The sequence below is a fragment of the Carassius auratus genome, unplaced genomic scaffold (assembly GCF_003368295.1).
Source record: "Carassius auratus strain Wakin unplaced genomic scaffold, ASM336829v1 scaf_tig00013839, whole genome shotgun sequence".
NCBI lineage: Eukaryota > Metazoa > Chordata > Actinopteri > Cypriniformes > Cyprinidae > Carassius > Carassius auratus.
The window spans coordinates 78,705-102,583 of record NW_020524451.1 but is presented as its reverse complement, the minus strand read 5'-3'; the positions used below and the strand labels follow the sequence as shown (position 1 = coordinate 102,583).

Below are 23,879 nucleotides of genomic sequence, written 5' to 3'. Positions count from 1 at the left end.
GCCATGCTTCATGTTAAGAATCTTTGAATTAAACATCATTGCATGTTCTCGGCTTGTAAAACACAGAGGCATTGAGACTCTCAGTGGCAGAGGCAAAAAGGAGATCAGGCACTGTAATGTAAGAATCCAACTGAGAGTCCCTGAAGCTTGAGTGGAGTGGTCTTGCGTTTGTCTGAAAGCATGACTGATAGTGTTTCATGCCTCAGGGATCCCTCTTTCAACAAACACGGTTGCATTATGATCTATTCTCCAATGAGACATCCAGAACTTAACAGAATTTTGAATACCTTTATGCACATTTCATTTTGATGTTGCATTGAAAATGTCATGACGAGGATGTGATGATAGTGCTGATTGGCCGATGACTCCTCAAGAATGAATACAGTCCCGAACCCTTCAGTCGCTTTAGTGACTGTGACATGAACGGCAGCAGCAGGGAAAAATCTAAGTCCATTTCATGCTTCAAAAATATTGGGAACTAGTGAAGCATCTTTATAATATAATGAAAGATTTCTGATTTCTGACAGCTTGTTGCTTGCAATTTTTCCCCCATTGCAATGTAAATTAAGGTAAAGCGTCTACAACATAAGACCACAAGAAATATGATCTCTCCAAGAAACTGGGTGCATGATGAAGTTTTGTACTCATTGATGCATCTCACCCCCTGAAAAAACTTTATCCCTACTCTCCTCTAATTATTATTAAGGTGTCAAAATGGCAAAGAGTAAAAATGCAAAAAGATTTCATTTCTGTTTAGTTACCTCTGACATATTGTGTCAAGCATTCTCAAACAGTGCTTTATAAATTGACAAACACAAAATAGGTACACCAGGACCACTTCAAGCATAATTTCCTCATTTCCTAGTGATTAATCGTTGATTCATTTGCTGGGTCACAATGATTAAGATCACACAATGATTATCTTATCATAACACAAAATCTTTAATCAAAGCCGGCTGCCTTGTTTTTGTCAAGAACTGCAAATGAGTTTTTGATTCATTCGAGATAAACCTGCAGGTTAATTTGTTGCTTCGTGAAGAGTAATTGATTTTCAGCTTGCTGCATCCCGTTCATTTACTTTTGATTCTTCTCTGCTGCTCTTTAATTGGTTTTAAAATCACTGACAACTGAATGAATTCAGATGGGATATTTTATGATCTTTATCCTTCCTGCAAATCATGTGAAGCTGAATGTTTGTCATAGTTTTTAATCAGCGATGATTAAGTGGCTGAAACAAAGTGTTTTTTCCGTTAAGCATAAAAAAAAAAATATATAATAAAGTCTTTCATTTTATTTGCCAATGTCAATTTGCTTGTCATTGGAGACAGTTTTGACTGCTTGGTAAAAACGCAAGTTTTACTGCTTAATATGTATGTAATAATATGTAATGTAATTTTGAATTTTTTGTTTTTTTAAAAAAGAGTCCAGCTGTGTCATTTTGCTATGGATGTCTTTATGGAGGCACTTTGATGTACGTTGTGTGAATCTTTCTTATTTGATTTCTGTTTTGTGAATTTGACAGAACATCTTGAGCCTGCAACTCATACTCACCAACACCGGAATCTCTGATACACTGGCCACGTAGGTGTCCTTGGAAAACTTGGCCCGTTGTCATTGATGTCGTGGATTTTGATGATGAACTCCGAGGCCCTTCTCCAGATCCTGTCCGGATGTTTTTGTTGACGGCTTTTGGCGCTCAGGGTGATACAGCGCTTTCTCTTCTGTCAAGCCTACCTCGGTGGCGTGGATATCTCCCGAGTCTCATCAATCTCGAAAACAGTTTCCGGCCCCGTTCCCATGGAGGACGTATTTCACAGATCCATCTTCTGTGTCCATGTCTGAGTGAAGCTGAAAAGAGCAAGAGAGTTCTGTCGGAATTAACAGTTCCTGAATTAACTGTTTTTCTTTGCGCGCGGGCTGGCAAATTGTTCGCAAATATACTCAGTCTGTCAAGGCAAAATGTTCAGGCGGTGGCCCTAAACCTTGTGCAAATGGAAGCAGAAATTAAACCATTCACTAAATGCAGTTTAAGCCCTTTCTGGCCAATAGTCAGAATGTGTTCTTGAGCAATGTTTTTAAATGAGTCATGAATATGTGAATATGAATGTGAGTTTGCTCAAAAGCCCCGGCGCTCGGTTTAATTTTCTTTGTGGGTGCAGCTTGAAATTTCGACTTAAGTATTTAATTCACATCAGTATCCGTAATAGTTCCACAATTCTTCCTTTTCTTTTCAACAGTAAACATGGAGGGCTGAATGGCGATCTCACCATTATCTGCAGGAGCACAGAACTTACTGTGTAGAAAGCTCTGTGTTTGCCGTGGCTGACGGCATATGGCAGATATCTCAGAAAACTGTCAATAGACTCCTGTACCTTTCAAACTGTGGAGGAAAGATATGACCGGTTTTGTTCAGAACCTCACAATTACACAAAACGCTCCTTCAGAGCAGAACTTTCCTTTAACACCTGTCTCTTAGCAACAAGAGGAAGCCCGACAGCCCTCTCCATTTGATTGCAGTTCTTCTTTTCCTGATTAGGTTTTTACCAGAAGAGGCCAGCCAAGAAAGCTCTGGACAAAATATCCAATCAGCATAGGTGCTATAAGATGTTTCATGTTTAATAAATGATCAATAAACACTCGAAAGAAGCTGCGAAAACAATCCTTGTTTTCCTAAGAACGTTCTAAGCATCGCACAATTTCATAATCTGTACACTTACAGCTAAATGTGGACTATAATTAGAAACGATTTTAGAGGCTTTTCTAACCACTGTTATCAGGATGTAGATAATTTGACACGTAACAATTAAAACAGCAATTTGGAGGTTGAGTCACTCTGAAACAGCGTCCCTCTCTGTCCTGAAACTGAATTAGGTATCTATTTCACACACAAATTGCATTAACGCACTTAGCATGATGCTTAGAGAAAATCTTTTCTTTCGTACTTCTATGTCCTGGCTTAGGTAGTCGTACTGAGGCAAACCTGTGTGAATCTGATGTTGTTTTGTGTTTGGGTTATTAACTAAAGCTAAAACCATTCATTTCGGTTGCACAAAGTAAACATTCACTGTAATAAACTAAAATAGATAAAACAAAAACCATTAAACAAACACATCTTATCATTTACTTTCAGTTTAACTTTATATACTAATATAACTCAAACTGAAATACAAATGAAATATAAATATTTACAATAAAACAATAACTATTGAAATGGCAAAATTACACAACCAAACGAATAAAACTTTAATTAAAATAAAAAAGTTACATTTAAAATAAAATTCAAAATATCAATAATAATAATAATAATAATAATAATAATAATAATAATCATCATCATCATCATCATCATCCAATACCAGTTGTTAACATTTTTAAGTTCATTATATTAAGCCCAATGAAGTTGCAAAATGAAATTCAACCAAATGCACATCTCTGACAGGTACATAATGACTCTAATGGGTAAAAACCCTTATGCTTTTAATATTTCTTTTTTCTTTTCTTTTCTTTTCTTTTCTTTTCTTTTCTTTTCATGAACAACTAAAGGAGAATCTTACTGGTTGTTCTTTTCCATCTATTCAGTCCCAATGGGGACTAAAGCTTCAGAAAAGATGCAAGAGTACTTTTAAGGCACCCTAAAAATAACACATATGACTCGTTCACTCTATTTAAAGCCTTCTTAAGTCATGCAAGCTTTGTGCGAAGAACAAACTGCATTTTCTTGAATTTCACTGAGACCTTTCTCTTCCAGTGAGCTTATAAGTTTGTGAACTGGGAGAACTGATTCATCAAGAAGGTCCGACTCAATAAGGCTGATCCATTTACAGTACGAATCAAACATCTGTTCTTATCTCATGAACACACCAGTGAATAAATGTCCTTCTTTTCCCTTGCACAAATCAGTGTATGAATCAAGTTGACTTCTTTTTGACTTCCACAGAACTAAGAAACTCATACAGGTTTAGAATAACTGATGACCTCTTAGGGGCTGAGACTCCCTCATATTAAAATACAGGAATACTTGTGTTCTGAAAAAAAAAAAGAAGAAAAAATGTGAATAATAGTTCATTGCAGTACAGCATTTGCAATTGTTAAAACAAACAAAAGCAGAACAGTACACCTTTTTATCTTGGAGATATCCATATTTACGCCATTACCCCACAGTTTAAATTACAATAATTGTTGACAATAATTGATCTTACTGCATGAAAAAGAAAACTCAATATCTTGGAAAAAAAGCTTTATAAAACAACTGTTTTGGCAACATGTGATGGTGTCAGTGTGTAGATCCAGATGGTAGATACAACACTTTTTCGGACTCTGTTCTAGTGTTATTAAAAGCGAGTTTAAGTTTGTTTTTTTTTTGTTTTTTTCTGGTATTTCACTGATATATAATAAACTTAAAGAGCCTGGACTTGTATACTTAAATACAATGTATATAATTTGATCATTATTATATTTTTTTTTCTTCCAGTGGTTAGAAGTGACATAATGGCTCCAGCATTAGAAATTTGAGAGAATGTTATGTCAGTGCTGTTCAATCACAGACAGTGTGGCAAATTGAGACGAATTCCCATTTTACTCAGAATTCGAAATGGCCAAAAATATGCAACTGAGGGTTTGTGTGAAAAAAAAAAAAAAATTAGAAGATCAATTATGAAGTACCCTTTTTAGATACAGAATGGACTGAAAGGCAGCAATGGACATTATATTTGCAGTCCAGTCAGCGGTTGTTATGACATGGCAATGGTTAATTTCATGAATATTAATTAGGCCGTGCTGACGTTGCTTGGTAACCTTTCTAGACTGCCCAGTCATGCAAGTAATTAATATTCATGAGGCAAACCTTCACCATAGTAGCTTCATAAGTCATATCCTGTGCTTGAGTTCTGGCATTTGAGATTCAATGTCAGGCCACACTTGTATCAAGCAAGGATGCATTAAGTTTTTCATCAAAAGTTTTTTTTTTTTTTTTTTGCTTTTAAAAGAGTTATTCAAAATTGATATAATACTTCATAATATTACTGCTTTACTGTATTTTTGATCATTTAAATGCACTCTCAGTGAGGGTAAGACATTAAAAATCTTTTGAACCCTAAACCTCTTAATGCTTATGTAAGGGCACAGTAATACAATACAATATACAATATGTGTTGATACACAAACCACATCTAAATTGGAGTATTTGATCTTCTCAAAATTATGTAAAAACTATAATATTGTTTTTTTTTTTTTTATTGACCATTTAACATCGTAATTAGCAATGCAATGCTTAAAACTGTTAACTGTTCAACTAACTGGTCACATTTTTATTAGTGAATTTCAATCATTAGCCTGCACTCTTAGAAATAAAGGTACCAAGAACCCCAAGAACCGCTTGGAGAGGTCATATGAAAAACCTTTGTCCACTACAACCTTTTTGTGCACTGGGGAGGCTTAATGGATGAACCTTTATTTTTAAGAGTCAAGTTAAAAGAATGATTGCAGATGTAGTAGCGTATGTTTGTAATTTCCCCATCTTGTAAAGACTGTGTGTGCTGTCATTCATCTGAGACTAGCAGACACTGCAGACTCTGTCGCTGCGGGGGGTTTGTGGGTCAGTGGATATATGCACACATCAGATGTCTGCGGTTCTTTTCTCTCTTTTTCTTTCTCAGTGCAGGGGCATAAAAAGCACCTTTACTTGTTTGAAAAATGAGGTGTTTAAACTATAGGGAAGTGCAGGAGTGCACTTAGGATGAGTCGGCTGTCCAACACTTTGACAGACATCAGTCATAAAAATACAGATACGGATGGATTGATTTTTTTACAGATATTGGATTTTATCAGTTTGAAACTGCAAACTGCATGTATATAAAAAATAATTTAATATTGGTAAATATGCATGAAAATGCCTTTACTGACACTTTTGACCAATTCGATGCATCATTTCTAATTAAAAGTATTAAGTTCTTTCAAAGTCTTACTGGCTCCTTTTCAGAACAGAACACATGATAAAGTATAGGATATAAGTTATTAAGTATGAGTTATTCAAGCGTAGTGTGGTCTGCGATGTGGATCCTTTGGCTATTTCTCAATATATAATTAGCTCATTAACCCAATCAGTGATTAGGTAGATTTCATATCGCATTATGAATCAGACTTACAATCATTATACGCACACACACCATTTTCCAGTTATGAAATCCTTTTCGAAAAAGAACATTTGCCACTGAGCTATTGAAATATGCCTATGTGACCTTTCTTGCTGTTTATTAAGCTGCATTCATCTGTCTCCTCTTACTTAAATTAAATCAAAATTATAGGTAATATTTTGATAGTTGATGAATGATGTTGATAAGTCATGTACATGATACAAACTATATAATCAAATTTAAATCAATATTGAAATATTCTTGTGCTTGTAAAGTGATCACTCATTTATTCCATTGGGGTTTTGTGAGCACGTTGCATGTATATAGTTTTGTTATAGATTAAATGATCACTGCACATACCAGGGGACGCAATGCAGTATTAAACGCTTAAGAATATAACAATGCATGCTTTATGAAAGTGCCTTTGTCTCTCAAATGAACTGAATGAACTATAAACTGTGAAGCATCTGTGACGCCTGTGTTTTAATCAACCTCCTGCAAGATGATGACAAAGCCTTAATGTTTACAGTCACCGACCAGAATGACAGAAAAGTCCAAATAAATAAATCCAGAATTTGTCAGCCGCAGCAAGCGAAAAAGGGGAATGTCTCTGCTTTCAGCTCCAAGCCAGTAATCTATGCAAACATTAGCATGCGAGTCATTAGCATGTGGTTAATGAAATGTTTGTGTGCTGTATCTCACGGGTCCACATTTTCCTGAGTGGCAGAGCGAGTGAGGGACACAGTATGCAGGAAAGCCTAAGCAGATATAAATAACTTAGGATAAGATCTAATTATTTTCAACATATTTACAGCCAGCGACTCTAAACCCAAGTGAGATGGGGATTGAACCAATTTTTAGGAAGAAATGACATCTCAAGATGCATTTATTTATTTATTTTTTTTTTTTCTGATGAAAAATGTCATTATATATCAATATATAATACTGTGTTTTCTGAGGTCCAAGGTCAACACAGCCGTATACCAGGAAGTTTTAGAGCACTTCATGCTTCCAGCTGCTGACAAACTTTATGGAGATGCAGATTTAATTTTACAACAGGACTTGGCACCTGCACACAGTGCCAAAGCTACCAGTACCCTGTTTAAGGACCATGGTATCCCTGTTCTTAATTGGCCAGCAAACTCGCCTGACCTTAACCCCATAGAAAATCTATGGGGTATTGTGAAGAGGAAGATGCGATATGCCAGAACCAACAATGCAGAAGAGCTGAAGGCAAAGTATCTTCATACTTTTCAGTTGGCCAAGATTTCTAAAAATCTTTCCTTTGTATTGGTCTTAAGTAATATTCTAATCTTAATTCTAAGAAGTTAAAAATCTGAATAAAAGCAACATGAACTTATCCACTTACTGCTCAAGTGCATTTGACACGGTTTAGGGTAGAGTTAACATTTAAACTATACAGAAGAGCATGAAAGATGACATCATCCACAGTCTGAAATCCACCCTCGTTCAACTTTGATGTTTTTAAATGGCATAATTCTTAAAGATTTTCAGACAATCAATGTATGCTACACCACTGACAACTTTCATGCATTATCAAGCTGCATTTAATTCACTTTCTTTCATTTCAGAACAAAGCATGGCGTACCTCCAAAGAGTATTTTCTGGAAAACTGAGGACTTTCATGTTAGTTGTAACTAGAGTAAGCTGCTATAAAGATGTAGATTCCATTTTCATCTCCGCTATGTATAAAATCCCTTGACAGCACCATAATTAGTCTCTCTCTGTCCTTTATTGTGAAGAAATCCTTCAGTGCTGGCATGGCCCACACAGACATGAGTTTGAAATCCATAAAAAGACATCTGAGACAAAGACATGCAATGAAAGCAGACAACCGCATAAAGCCAGTACGAACCCCAGCTTCTCTGGGCTAATTGGTGTTTGTCAGATGAGCGTCTAGGCGTGCTTCAAGGGTATACATAAAACATTGCATTAATCTCTGAGGTAAACACATGCTTGATCGACAACAGCGGGCTTCATTAGGTCATTAATTTGAGGTGGACCGTGGTCGAGCCTGAAATTCCCAGCAGGAATGACGGCGATGTGTGAAAGATGTTTTTGGCCCTGCTTTAGCGAAGGCGTAATGTGTTTCATAACAACCTGTCTTGTTCTATAAAGTACTGCAGGTGAGTCTTTAGCCGTTGCACTTTATTTCAGCAGTCACAAACCAGGAACTATTTGCTTAAAATGTTGCGCAGAGAAGGGAAAGACAGAATAAACAGTGACATGTTTAGAAGCAGTAAATGAGTTTCAGTGCTTTTAAGTCATTAGCAGTCATTAACACAAAATGCTTCATTCTAAATGTAAAGCATTTGAAAACTTAAGGTTTCACTAGGGCTGTGTATTTTTCTTCTTGGAAAGTGTAAACGAATCAGGCAGTCCAGTAAAATGTTAGATGGACCCATGAGGGCTGAGGGTTTAGATCAACAAATAATAATTTTCTTATTTAGAATTTTGTCTTGTTTTACAGTACAAATATTCTCAGAGTTGTGATATATAAAGTCAAAATTCTGAAGAAAAATGTCAGATTTGCAAGGTTTTTTTTTAAGTGGGGTTAGGGTTAGGTTTTTTTTTTTTTAAGAGTTAATGGCGAAAAAAAAGAGACATTTTGAATTATATGAATTTATATATTGCAATTTTATGTCTGCAGCCTTTTTTATAAATCAGAATTGCAAAATTTAAACACAAAATTACAAAATAAATGACAATTTCAAACATTTTGACAATTATTATTTTTTTTTTTCAGAAAACAACTATTGCTTTTGCTTATTAAATACATAAATGTGTCTTGATTGAAGAATATTTAAATATCATACTGGAAAACAAGACAAAAATTGTCAAATTAACATGATGCTTTACCTGAACATTTAGTTTAGCCAAAGTTTACATTTCCTCTGTTGGTTGTTCACACTGTTTCAGAAGGAAATCATTGCATACCATGATCACACATGGCACATGTATGACTGCTATAGCTACAGGCACCTTACTAACTTGCCTAATTGATTGTAAACCCCATTTATTTATTTATCTATTTATTTTCCAACAGGTCTGTATCACAATACACCAGATGTTTCGTTTCCACAGTGTAGCCAATGTTTTCCATTTGGCTGCTCTCTGGAAGACTAGGGGTGTCCTAATTACTGCCAGCTCCAAAAAAAAAAAAAAACAACTTTAAAAAAAGAAAAAGCGAAAGCACCTCTGGGCCTCTGGGGATGAATTAAAAGACATTTCAGAATAAGGCATCTGTCGGAAATGCGGCGGCCTTTGACAGTGACTCATGAAAAATATGAGCGACTTGATTCGGCCTCATAGATCCTGATTCAACCCTAACCACAAACCCTCTGTTCATTTGAAATGCACTACAGGGAGAGTGCTGCATGGCAGTGAATACTGATCACTTGCTCATTTGCTCTAGGAGCGCTTTTTGGCACAACACCGTGCTCTCTGTGGCACTGGCAACCCTGAACAGATAGCCTTTGTTTATTGGCAGGAATATGTCTCCGGCGTGAGGTTGCTTAAATAATCTCTGCCAGTCAAAAATCTAAGCGTTTCCCCAAAGAGGCAACAAGGAAAAATGCATGAAGCATGCCAGTATTCCAAGTAAAAAAAAAAGAAAAAAAAGTGTTTTTTTTTTTTTTTTTTCATTATTTTTTAAGGATGCACTTCATTATAATGAGCTGACTGGTAAATATGAAGTAAAGGCAGCCAGGGTTTATCCTGGCCTTGCTTTCATTTGCCTTTGCTAATTTGCGTAGCACAAAATTAGCCTTTGACTCGGAGCAGCTTTAGGAATTAAATCCCCTGCACACACACTGAGGGATTGTCAGCCAAGCACGGAAGAAATCATTGACAATTCTTGTCAGGTCGGCGGTGAACACTTGCTTAGTACTGCAGAGAGGAGATTGTGAAAATGAGAGCCCGGGCCCAGAACGGATACAGAATAATTATGTATTTTCCCCCCACCCTTTCTTTCTTTGTGTATATATTGAGCTCGCTCAGACTAGGACAGCGTCATATTCAAGTTGACTAACTCGACACAAACACCGCGGTGCAATCTATCGCTGGCTCTCCCTAGCCCAGTCGCCCCTTTTGTGGTTTCACTGTTCGCCATTAATCATAAGGCCATGCGGTTCGCACTGTAGTTTTGACATTTTTTTTTCCTGACACTCGTGGAGGTTTACAACAGATTTCTTCGCATGCAGACTCTCTGAGGAGTTGAAAAGTGCATGAACCCAAACTTGGCAAAGCTCTCTCTCTCTTTCTCTCTCTCTCTCTTCTAATCTCCTCTGCTGGCTGTGGCCTCTGCTGGTTCATTTGAGTGGATAAGGACACACACTGCAACTACTTAGATAGCTGGAGGTTCCTGTGAGGCCTGACTTTTCTGTGAGAGAGTAAAAAAAAAAAAAAAAAAAACAAGATCTTTATCAGACTTTAAAAATTGAATAAAAATACAAATGCAGTATAAGTGCATATAAAATATATTTTAGAAACATACTTCCCTACTTTATTGTAGGCAAAAAGTGTGGTCTATCTGATTCACAGTATTTATAAAACATTATTCAACAAATACCCTTATAAAGCCAAGGGATAAGATTTGTGAATGGCAATGTAGTATGCCCATATTACATTATAACTACATATATTCATATGATATAGAAATAATATTTATTGTTGCAAAGTACTTAAAGAAGTATCTACTCAGATAATTATCTATAACTATTTGCTTGTTTGGATGCAACCTCAATGTTTGCAGGTATTTTTTTTTTTTTGTACAAATATTTGGTATGACTGTATATATATATATATATATATAATATATATATATATATACTTTTACTGTATCTTTTCTATAAATTACCCACACATAACTTGTATCAAAGTGACCTTTTTATCTTAGAAAAAAATCTGTTCTGAAAAGATCTTCAGCCTTGGTGTAGCAATGATATAATTTAATATTTAGAATTGCCATTCTACATAACATAATTAGTTGACACTTGCAGTAGTGCTGCAACTGTCATTTTAACACGAGTTTCCCCTCTATCTATTCATGATTTGGTTTTCCACGCTCAGATGAGTTCATAATCCTGACAAGTCCTAATGAACCTGTGCCAAATATTTAAACATTCAAATGTGAGTCATCATTCCATAACTTTTCATTATTAGTGCTTGAAAAAAAAAAAAAAATCAAGATTGCATTCTTCTTTTTACCAATTAATATTTTATTTTTATTTAAATGTTTTATTTATTTATTTTATTTAAAAAAAATTTGTCAAAGTTCCAAGTATTTACGTGAAGAGGATCAAAAGGGTTAGGTAGACACAAGAAGAGAGCTCACCAGGAAAACTGAACAGTATGAATGGGTTTATTTGCACAATGCATTATGGGGCTTGGAGAAGGTTAATAGGATTTTTTAAACATCAATAGCGCTGATGGCACACCATGTGAGCTGCTGCCCCCACATCAAACTCCTGACACAAAGGTGGGTATTTGCACGGTGGGCTTCGGCACTTCTGAGTGTCTTTCTGCACAACAGGCCGACGGCACCTAAGCAGTTATACTGACCAGTGGATGGCCAGCAAGATGTTTCTGGATTGTGAAGTTTATATAGAAATCTGCCTCTTTAATCCTGTTTGTTTTGCATTTCTGCCTGATGCGGCTTCATATTAATTCAAAGCAGAAGCTGTTTTCACATATCATAGACTAACTGAATTCTAAATTATAGTGTATTTGCTCTGTAGAACATAAGTGCTAATATTAAATTTCTCACTTTTATATTCATACCAGTTGCAGTGATGACAGTATTTTTTACTTTTAGGGTTTCAAACATCCTAGTATTTGCAACCAACTACAAGTTGTGACTTTACATTCAATATATTTCACTATGGTTATTTTCCAATGGGTAGTGATTTACCGAAACTATATATATATATATATATATATATATATATATATATATATATATATATATATATATATATATATATATATATATATAATCCATTCCATCCATGTAATTTAGCGAAATTGAGCTAATAATCACACCTTTCTAAAACTGCTGTCTTTCATATTTAATGTTTGGTAATTGTTTCATTCAGACCGTTCATTAAACTAACTGATTCAACTATTATGAACTAATATGTTTTTTTTTTTTTTTTTTTTTTGTATGAATATTATAATAATTATTACTAGCTTGACTGTTGAACTACATCAAACTTTAGCTTATTATTCAAAAGCATTTTAGTTGCACGATATAGATATATGTGAATGGCTATAGACTACACAGTTGAAGAAAAGCCATGAAGAAAGCGTTGATAGCACTGTTGTTTTATTGGGAATATTCTTCCCATTTTATGGATTATTTCTGGCTCCACACTGGAAAATAAATCCTCTTTTAGGGCCTGTCTATGTCAGGGGCCAGTGAAGGCGTTGCTTAGATAGACATAAATTTGGTATCCCACAAGGCTCCATAAAGGTTGCTGAATTATTTTTATGAGGAGAACCATCAATGGCTTTGATGGCTTCTCGCTGGGGCTCTAAGTACCCGTCTATTGGGCTACACAAGTTCTCACACGTCACCCACACACACACAAGTAAGAAATGGGGGAAATGGATGGAATGGATGATCAAGTCGCTCCACAGTGGTCTCCCTGAACCAGCATGTGGGTGTTTCGTTCTCCCTCGCCCTCCTACAGTATTTATGGGAGCCCTGTGTCTTTCTGGCACTTTAATTGGGAATGAGAGTGGACGGTAGATGAAAAGCGGGCCAAAAGCATGTGATTGCTGTCAAGCCAGAGAAACACGCAGCCAGAAAAAGAGGGAGAGATAGAAGGAGAGAGAGCTAGAGAAAAGAGAGAAGCATCAAAGCTCTGGGAAGAAGGCCAGGACACTGCTGAGTCTGACACTTCCTCAACCGACGGACTCTTCGCAGTAAGAGCTGGTTTGTTGCCTTGTCACATAAAATGCAATGCTACAGTATGAGGGTGGAATCTCATTCTTGTTTTTGATTGATTTATTGTTGTATCCTCACCCACTCTTGCCTGCTTGCCTTTCTGTTGCACACACGTTTCTTTTCTAGAATTATTCCCCACAAAAACAACCCTGCAGCATAAGAGAAAAAAGATGTTGATCTGTCTGTGCTACCACTCCTCTCTCCACCCCGAACCTATCACACGTTTACATTTAGAAGATGAATACGATGATGAAAGCAGATGTATTTGACATAAAATTGGCCGACCTCCTCCTCGCATGCACTGTGGTTGTAGCTGCTGCTGTCTCTGCCGTCTGATACCGGTGGCTTGACAAGTGCTTCGCTCTAATCAGACGCCACGCGAGATGCACTTCAGCTTTTTTTATTTGAACCGAATCATGTAGCACCGGTAGGCCCACCTTTCAACAAATGACATGTAGAGGTTTGCCCTCAACTGATTTGTGTCCTGACTTGATCTTGGCTAAAAAAAAATAATAATAATGCATCATGTGTGTATGTTGATAGCTGGGACATCTGCTGTTATTATCAGGTCACGGTTATAATGTAAGCCTTTGATTTAAACCCACACAAGCGTATCGGTTTTGGAACATCAGGATGTTGTCATTAATATAAAGAGGGTTATTATGGCACTTTTTATCCCACACATCGATTCATTCTAATAGCCTACATTCACATTGATTTTGTTCTAATACATCATTAGCTATAATGCTGAAAGCATTACCGGTTAGGTACGAGTTAATTTGATGTTTGTGATTCATGTTCGTTACTGACCCTTGTGCTTGTTTATGTTGTGTGTTAATGGTCAGACTGAATGTAATTGCTCATATTATACTGTACAGTAGCTCACTAGCAACCACATGGTCATAAGTACGATTACCATTTCACAAATGCTCAGATACATTGCATTAAATTTATATATTTTATCAGTCCATGCATTCCTTGGGAATCAAACCCAAGACCTACTAGAAGGAGCTTGCACAGTTTTGGATATGCACTTTTTATATGCACATTATATAATATAAATTATATAATACAAACAATATTTATTTGATTGCATACTCATCTATATCCCAAGCTACCGTATTTGAAAAAAAAAAAAAAAAATACCATGGTATTATCATCATGGATCTATGTTCGAACAGTTGTGTAAAGGGTAAGGGGTAAATAACAATCTCCACTTATATATAGTTTACCCTGAAAGTATGTAATGTTTGAAAAACTTTGATTCTACAAAAAGATGAGGACACACACTTCATCACAGTTATTGTTTTTAAAAAGAGAACCAGTCCTTACCTTTCCAACATACTGCTTCCCAGTTCCCGTCCACTCCTCTAAGAGAAAGAAACTATTCCACATCCATCCTCGTTTAGTGCGGTGTAGAGTCCGTCCATCCCGATCCGTCGTGCTAATTCCAGGCACCGGCCGGATCAGTGCATCACTCCAGCCCAGCAAGCAGAACAACAGGAGGAAAGTAAGTTGATTGATTAACATTGTATCCGATCACTCCTGGAGAGTCCTTGATAAGGAATCAATTAAGAAACAGAGCTCTGCGTTGAAGATACTGCTGAATGGTAGGAGTGACGAAATGGGGCATCTTATCCTTAATTCTCTTAAATTCTGTCTTCTTGGGGCCTGTGACAGATAGAAAAGGATCATTAAGAAACCATTTCAACACAATATCAGTAGAAAGCTACGTGTTTGCTAAATTACCTCAGGGTCGAGTGCCACAGATGACAACGGCACTCTAAATTTGTGTTAGCTGTCTAAAATCATGTTGGCTAACTAGAAAACGAATCGTTAATCTTGATTGATCGCAAAGGATTAAGTGACTCGAGTTTTAGCGCACAGCAGTTTCTCGGTGGTCTCTAATTGACGAACTTCATGAGCCTGAACGTCTCTAAACATTTTTCTTTCCTCACTCTGCATAGATTTGCAGTTACCCCCCAAAATGGTGTAAAAGTCAATAGTAAACTCAAAATGCTGAGGACTTCAACATTTATAACACAAACTAGCGTAAAAGAAGCAAAGGCAGCAGCTCACTGGAGCAGTCTCTCCTCCAGGACTAGTTCTGATAGGTAATTTGGAGGATGTATGCATAATTTATTGGCTTTTGGAAGTTAATCCTAATAAATCTTTCTTCGCTCATTTGACGAAAACCCATTTTCCAGGAGTCTGCAGAAAAAGGCCAAGGAGCCAAGTTAGCCTGACAGGCATTCATTATGGCAAACGTCTCCAGGGGTCTCGTGAGCAAACGAGGAGCTGATTCATAATGTTGTGGCTTTTTTGTTTAACGATCTGAATCAAAGAAAAGAAAAGATGGGGAGGCTTGGGAAGTGGAGGGGGGGGGGGGGGATAAAACACACACGGTGTCAGCAAGGCCAGCTCAGCGAACAAAGTGAATCCTTTCTTTTTCTAAGAGCAAATTAGGGCTCTGGTTCTATTTGATGTGACTGAAGTTACGCATGTAAATGAACACTGTCATGTGAATACGAATCAAATAATTTACTTAATGAGATATGGATGAAGTTAGGAATTATTCACTAGGCAGCGTTTGAAAGTGTGCAGACTACTCTAATTTGTGAAATCACTGGCTTTTCTAATGCGAGTAATGAATTTTGTCAGCCCCAGCATGGAGGCCTTTTGTGGCCCATCTTCTATCCAGACATAGCCTACTGTATGTTTCAATGCAGCCCAGGGTTAAGAAGATCCTTATAAATTAATCATGCTTTTTATTTTCATGAGACTAAGCTGAGTCTTTCTCGTCTGGTATGAATCACAAAACTGGCATAAACTGTGACGGTCTGTGTCAATGCATGGAAAGCGCCAGTCACGTTTGATTTTGGAGTAAGGGTCATACCGATCATTCAGGAGCATGTAATCAGCAGCTGGCATGAAAAAACCTGTTCAAGTCTCCGGCGTGACCTTGACGGACAGATCCAAATAAATATCCATCTGTCAGTGTCATGGTCCACGACCGACTTGATTGATTTAATGGTTTCTATGACACGTTTTCCATCCGTGGTCTCAGCTCAAGGGCAAGCACGGACAAAAGAGTAATAAAAATGAGATCTGATTCATGCATGTTTATTGCACGCTCTTTCAAAGCCTGATTAAGCTGGTGCTCCCTTCTCAGAATTTGCTCTTTCATGATTTAATAGAGTTCTCAGTGATGTGTCATATAGCTACATATTTTATATTAGATATTTCTCCTAAAATTGCTTAGGAGAGATAAAGAGTGGCACAGATTGCTCACATTGAGTACAAGTACAGCCCTATAAAAAAATAAAAAAAAATATGGGGATGGCAGCAAAGATAATGTAGCCTAATGCAAACTTAACCTTTTCTAAGGAGAAAAATCAAATCTGAGATGCAGGAAATGTTTATCATTTTATATGTTTATTATTTATATCTGTATCTTTATATTTGTGTATTTTCCTGAAGTCTGCTAAAACTAATTGTGGTTTTGGGGGCAACATGTAATGAAAAACGAAGTGTAATAATGGGAGTAATAATTGACCAGATTTTCATAATAATATATCATATTTCATATTACTGTTAATTTGCGTACTGTTAATTTGGCCTGTACAGTCTCAGAGAAATTCACGAATATATAATGCCCTCATATGAGGCCGCAGGGTCTTAAAAGGTTAAAACATAAAAGTAAAAATAATATTCCACACATATTGTATATTTAATGCATATGCTTAAGTCACAAACAATCTGTGGTACACATTGTTCATGAGCATTGTTTAAGAATTGGAATTGTCCTCCTCAGGGTGCTTTTGTTTTCATTAGGCATGGTGAGTTGAGTAATCAGATCACACGCTGTACAAGATTTTTTGCAAGTTTACACAACATGATAATGGAAAGAGAAGTGCTGTATTTTGTATATCCAGCTCAGTCGGGAAGATGTTAACACTAAAGCGGTGAGAGGATGTAGCTTGTGAAAAAGCCCAGACAGGAGTTTTGTGGTTCCATGATGCAGGACTCATAGGGTGCCAAAAACCCAGATTAACAATACATATATATATATATATATATATATATAACAACTCCTGTTATCGTGCACTCTTAGCCTTTCCACTGCAATGTCAAGAACATTCTGAAAAATGAAAAAAAAAAAAAAAATAATAATAATTGTGTGCACCAATTTATGTGTTGCGATTCTCATTATGGCATTTTCTAATTATCATTCAAGGCTGTCCTTGAGGTTTAATAGCATTCTGGATATTAATCTTTGCTACAGCATGCCTTTTAAGCATTAGGCCAGCTGATCCTTTTCCTTATTATTTTGCCTTTTACCATACAGTACAACAAAGAAAAGCTATCTTGCCAGATGTTTAGGACCGTCACTTAATTATCTCATTTTGATTAGTGCATTAAAAACTTGTTTATGTGCGGCTATAAGGGAGGATATGCGATACCATGGGGGAGGAACGGAGGAAGCGCGAGGGAGTGGAGCGAGGAGGAAGAATCTTCTCACTTGTCCTGTTAAGAGCATCTAATTAGTGTGTACATGTGAGTTTAGGCGTATGTAGACATGGTAGTCGAGGCATAATGAGGTAATGCTATAATTATGAATTAATTGGTGGAGAGAACGGTGAGTTGTCCTACCGGAAAACACAACATGGCTGACCCTGTTGATCAGTGTGACACGGAAAACATTTTGTGAGCGGCATTTTGCAAACGGAAGGCTAAGTTCATGCTTTGCAATTTGCAGACTTGATTGACAGTGATATACAGTTAAAGTCTGCATTATCAGACTGCTCTGGTGAACACAGACCCGCCGTAGTCTTTCTATGTAATTCCTGTCTGCAAGATAGTGCTGTATTTCTCCCGAGGTTTCTAAAAGCAGTCTGGGGCAGCGTTGTCTTTAGGGAATACATCTGTCAGAGTTCAACACAGCTTCGTTCACTCATGCTATACAACCTCCTCTTTTTCTCCTCAGTATGTTCCCCCTAAGACCATATCAGACACGCATCATTTAGGGAAACTGGGTTATTTCTGTCCACACCTGACTGTGTTCTGATGGATGTCTGGAGCCATACAGTATGTGGGATACAGAGTCTTGTGTCCGTGCATTTGTCGTGCTTATTATGGCTGGGCAAAGTTTTTTTCAGCACTTCTCATTTTAGTGACCTTGACATCTCAAGCATTAAAGGATGGAGTCTTCACTCAGGTTAAAAGTTTGACAGGAGAACTTCACTTCTGGAAACAGGACGAACAAATCGCTTAATAATAAATAGACTGCATACTCTCTAAAAGATTGAAATATTGCCCGAGGCCTGTCTGATTTCTGACAATCGAAGCTGCCTCACGGTCTGTCCAGATTACTCGCATGGCGTCAAACTCTCTGCCGCGGTCAGACAAAGATTTGGTTTTTGTAACATTTACTGTAGCAGAGGCCTTCCTTCACTTGAAATTTAGGGTTGCGGCTTGTCGAATCTGGATGGTATGGTTTTACTGTACATGTTTGTTTGTGAGAGTGTTTAAAATGACTGAGGATCAACCATGATGGGCTTCATTGCTGCCTAGCACTGTATTTTGAGCCACATGGTGGAGCTAACTCTCTCTCAGATAACACTGGAGTTCTCTATCTGTCTCGCTCGGTTTCCCTGTGTGTATCAAGTGTCTTTACCCTATAATGCTGAAAATATATGCTTATAGATTTTCACTGAAGGCATGACCTAGAAATTGGATTCTGATTGGCTGATTACCTTCATTTTCAGGCTAATATCAAATTTATGTTATTGCAGGACAGATTTTACTTAGAAAGAAATAAAGCTGGATTCCCAAATTAAAGTTGTATTGCTCCTGAGCTTTTTCCTAGCTCAGGAGATTCTCAGTTTTATGTATTGACATCCAGGCAAAGTATAGCTCCAAATTTCAGATCCATATTCATATTGAAATTTGACCTTGGAATCTCACAAATCTGATGAGATAACTTCCATAGGGGATCATTATGAGGTTTCTTTTCTCAGTTGAGAAAAATCAGGACACTGGGAGACTTCAGGAATTCTAGGATACTTATTTTTTTATTATTTTTTTGCATTAAATGTAAGAAAATTTTGACATTTTATGTTTTTATCCTTGAATATTGATTTTTTTTTTTTTTTTTTTTTTTTTTTTCGGAGGAAGGACCTGTATAAAACAGATTCAAATAGTTACATAAGCCTGTAAATTTCTCTCTAGACATTTGTCTCCTAAATGTGTGTGCTGTCAGTGACAGATCTTCTATTTACAGGCTTTTGTGTGTGTTTCCAAGTGAATCGATTTGCATTGAAAGAGATGCTATTAGTGTGGCTAATTTAGAAAGCAGAAATGCAACGAGCACTTTAGAGGTTAATTTGTGTTGGACAATAATGAACAATCACTAATGACTTCCAATACCAAGATCCAGTTGATTGGCTGCATATAGATGCAGCATTTTGTAGGGTTTATGTGTGCATGCATGTACTGTATGTGTGTGTGTGTGTGTGTGTGTGTGCGTGCACATGTGTGTGTGTGTGCGTGTGTGTGTGTGTGTGTGTGAAAGAAACAGTGAGAGTGAGTGAGTGATTAGGCATGAGCAGCGGGGTAGACTCTTGCTGTGTCCAAATGCAATACATATTTATGAAATATTCCTGCATGTCTCTCTCTCTCTCTCTCTCTCTTTCTCTCTCTCCTGCACACACACACACACACACACACACAAACACACTCATGTACATCGTTTATCTTCAAAGTGAGGCAGCCAGTAAAACAGCTGCCAGATGACACACAGGTCAAGGCAATAATCTGCTTATCAGAATCAACCAAAAGCATTTGTATAATTGCAGGATTCATAACAGAGCATTTGCTAAATAAAATTACCACAGAGCCTCTCTGCCAGCTCCTATGAAGTTTTTAGACATCATTTGCTGTCTAAATGTATAATATTGATTTTATATGCACCAAGAACAATTTTATATGGTTGTAGCAAAGCAGTTTTAATCTAAATTATTTAATCATGACCAACAATAATTCTCCATTTACTCTCAAACAACAAACGTTACCTTCATATTGGCAAAAAATTAAAAAAAATAATAATAATAATTTAAAAACTCTAAATCTGACTTCTCAAAGGTAATCATGACTTCAAATGTCTAGAGATGAAATAACTCAAACTGTTTCTAGCCAGGAATTCCCTCTTAATTCCCCACAATATAAACTCATTTTACTGAAAATCTCAATAAATTCCAGACAGTAGGTCCTTGAACATTAATGTGCCGTTGTATTCACAAAAGCAACCAAACCCTCTCTTTAGGTCCTAGACAAATTTTCTGAAACCACCTGCAAAAGAAAAACTAATCAGCCATCTACTCACACTCTCTTTTTGCTTTTGCCACGTCTTTCTCAGTTGCTTTAAATCCGTCTTAGCCACTCTTTAATCAAATAGTTCCTCCGGTGTAAAATGATCTCCACGGCAACCACTCTTCAGGGGACATCTGTCTTAATGATAACCTTTAGATTCAGCAAGCGAGAGAAAATTACGTACATGGCTGCTCTCTTTCCGGACTCTCCTCATCAGTCTGAGCTAGAGTGGGGGACCGAGAGAGCACAAGAGCAACAAAGCTGGAGAGGGAGGGACGGACGAGAGAGAGAGAGAGAGAGAGAGAGAGAGAGAGTTTTACCTATACTCCATTGTCTTCTGCTGTGTTTTCGGCACACTTCTATATCTCCTTAGCATAAGCTCCAAGCTTGTCACCTTCCCTCTCAGTTTTCACTGCAAGACTAAACACTTACTGTGCGAGGGAGAAAGAGAGAGAGAGAGAGAGAGAGAGAGAGAGAGAGAGAGAGAGAGAGAGAGAGAGATGTCTTACTGCTCTCTTTTTTTATTCTAGGTCTTTTGTCTTAAATGCTTTTTGATTTCTACTTGTCTTTTTTACCTGCATTATGTCTCCTTTTCGGTCTGCTTGTGTATTATTTTTCCTTTCACACACATTTCTCCCTCTCTTTTTCTCTTTTTGAGTGTCAGGGAGATTGTGGCAGCGGGACTGAGCCCATGATTGGCTGCCACTCAGTCGTCACTGATAAAAGACAGTGGAAAAAAAGAAGGGTAGAGAGAGAAGAAGAGGCTTTACTTCCCTGGAGCTGCAGTTTTGACTTTGCTTGCCATAGATAGTGGGGGGGGGGGTTATGGGGGGTTGGAAAGATACACTGGGAGAGGCGGAATGCGAGAGAGAAGAGGTCAAGGAGATGAGGGCCACGGGCGTTAGAACCGCAGGCTATAGATGGCGGTAGCGATCCACAGCTAATGGACGTTGCGTGATAGATGGACTCATCGATGCTAACTGTCCAAAGCAATCCAAGCTTGATCTAATCAGAGTTCAATGACAGTGGAATGAAGGAGAAAGAGCCCATAATAAGTAAATCAACACCAGGAGAGAGGCAAAAGTGAGGCAGGAGTTGGGGGTGGGGTGGACCATGTCCAGGCACTCAGCAGGAACATCATTACCAGCTCTCTCCTCCGGTTCATATCAGTCCATCACCTAATATACACCAAACTGATGGAAAAAGCTGGATTTTTTGTTTTGTTTTTTTATGCTGGAAAAAAAAAACTGAAGAGATCATATATATTACCAGAGCATTGGACAGTTAGGAAGAGTTAAAAATCGATACAGACCAACATATCTACCTGGAACAAAGTTTTAGAAGGGGGGAAGTTGTGGCCTAATGCTTAGAGAGTCGGACTCGCAATCAAAGGGTTGTGAGTTCGAGTCCCGGCCCGGCAGGAACTGTGGGTGGGGGAAGGGCATGTACAGTTCTCTCTCCACCGTCAATACCACGACTGAGGTGCCCTTGAGCAAGGCATCAAACCCTCTACTGCTCCCCGGGCGCCGCAGAATAAATGGCTGCCCACTGCTACATACACACACACACACTTTGGATGGGTTAAATGAAGAGCATGAATTCTGAGTATGGATCACCATACTTGGCTGAATATCACTTCACTCTCTTAGATGATCCTTGTATCAATATGAACACCTTTGTCATTGGATAGTAAACATTCTCTGGTTTTGACATTTTTAGTGAATTATGATTAAATATGAAACAACAAAAAAAGTTCATTTGTCATCACATTTACATTTTATGTGCATTTTGGCATCACGGCACCCTGCTGTCTGCTGACTATCTAGTTGTCTATCATCTATTTGTCTATCTATCTACACATCAAACACATTAAATTGATCAAAAGTGATGGTAAAGATTTTCACATTGTTACAACTTGCTGTTCTTGTAAACGTTCTATTCATCTACAAACACATTAAGCAGCCTAACAGTTTAAAATTTAATTAATGCATTTAGCAGACACTTTTATCCAAAGCAAACTTACAATGCATTCAGGTTAACATTTTTTTTTTATGTAACGTGTTCCCTGGGAATCAAACCCACAACCTTTTTTTTGCTGTTAACACAATGCTCTACCACTGAGCCACAGGAACGCAGCTTTCAGTAATAATAATGAAAAATGCATATTGAGCATATAAATAGTAGGTCTACTCCAATTGAAAATGAAAACTCAATCATGGTATTGATTCGCAACAATTGAATCTGGTGTGTATATGCTACGCGATGGGTAGGTTTAGGGTTGTTGGGTAGATGCGCATCCTATGTACATGAAAACGTTGTATCACATGGACGCAAACAAATTTCGTATCATATGCATGTGAAAACTGTGTATATTATATCCATGTGAAACACATGCGAATTAGATGCACGGCAAAGTCGTTTTTTTTCGTAGCCTATCAGTACCACAAGTTTTTGTTTTTATTTGGCCTACTATTTGAATGCAATTTCATAGAAGGTTCATGTGACTCTGAAGACTGGATTAATGATGCTGAAAATTCAGCTTTGCCATTGCAGAGATAAATACAATTTTTAAATACATGATGATAAAAAGCTGACATTTTAAATGGTAATAATATATCACAATATTGCTGTTTTGAACATATTTTTTTATCAAATAAATACAACCTTGTGGGCATAAGAGACGTCTTTCAAAAGCATTCATTGATTTTACCGAACCCAAACTTTTTTATTTATTTTTTTTTTATTTATATATTTTATGATATAGCGACATCGTGATTGAGTCTTACAAAAAATAAAATAAATTAAAAAAAGGACCAGTATATAAACCAGTAAAAGATGATTGGCTGTGGTTGTCATGTCGTGCTGCAATGTCACATTCTGACAAATTACTTGTTGCTGGAAACCTGGTTAGGACACAAAGCACAAAGACAGGTTTTAATGTATCTAAAGTGAGAGACATGTCATGGAGGTTGGTCTCAGAGTAGTAATGGGCTTTGTTGTAGTGCCAAGTCCTAATCTTCATTCATTTACACAGTGTGTATACATGCTCTTCTCTTGTTTATGAAAATGTATGATCGCTGCGATAAAAGGGAAAAACAAATGTTTTTGGAAGTGTTTTGGAGAGATACTGTGAGCACATGGTTTATTTTCATCCTCCGGGAATGCTGGGAGACCTGTACAGCTCCAGAGATACTTGTGCCAAAAAAAAAGAGAAAGATTATTTTCTTTTTTTTTATGTTTTTTTCTACATCCAATTAAAGTTACGCTTCCTCTAGTGAAAAAAATAAATAAATAAATAAAGTAAAAACATGTCCTCTCACATCAAAATCCACCAACATGTTTAGAACTTCTTTTGTTTGTACTTGTTTTGGACTGTTTTTGCTTTTATAAACAGCGCTAAATATGTG

The 23,879-nt window shown here is 37.2% G+C and overlaps 1 long non-coding RNA gene across 1 annotated transcript; it reads right to left on the bottom strand.

The window, feature by feature from the left end:
- Positions 1 to 1,800: 1,800 nt before the first annotated feature.
- LOC113074194 (uncharacterized) lies at positions 1,801 to 20,718 on the bottom strand. Its single transcript, XR_003280605.1, has 3 exons — positions 20,486 to 20,718; positions 14,434 to 14,772; positions 1,801 to 1,848 (listed from the first exon to the last, which is right to left on the bottom strand). It is a non-coding gene; the product is annotated as an uncharacterized LOC113074194 (long non-coding RNA).
- Between the last annotated feature and the right edge of the window lie 3,161 nt (positions 20,719 to 23,879).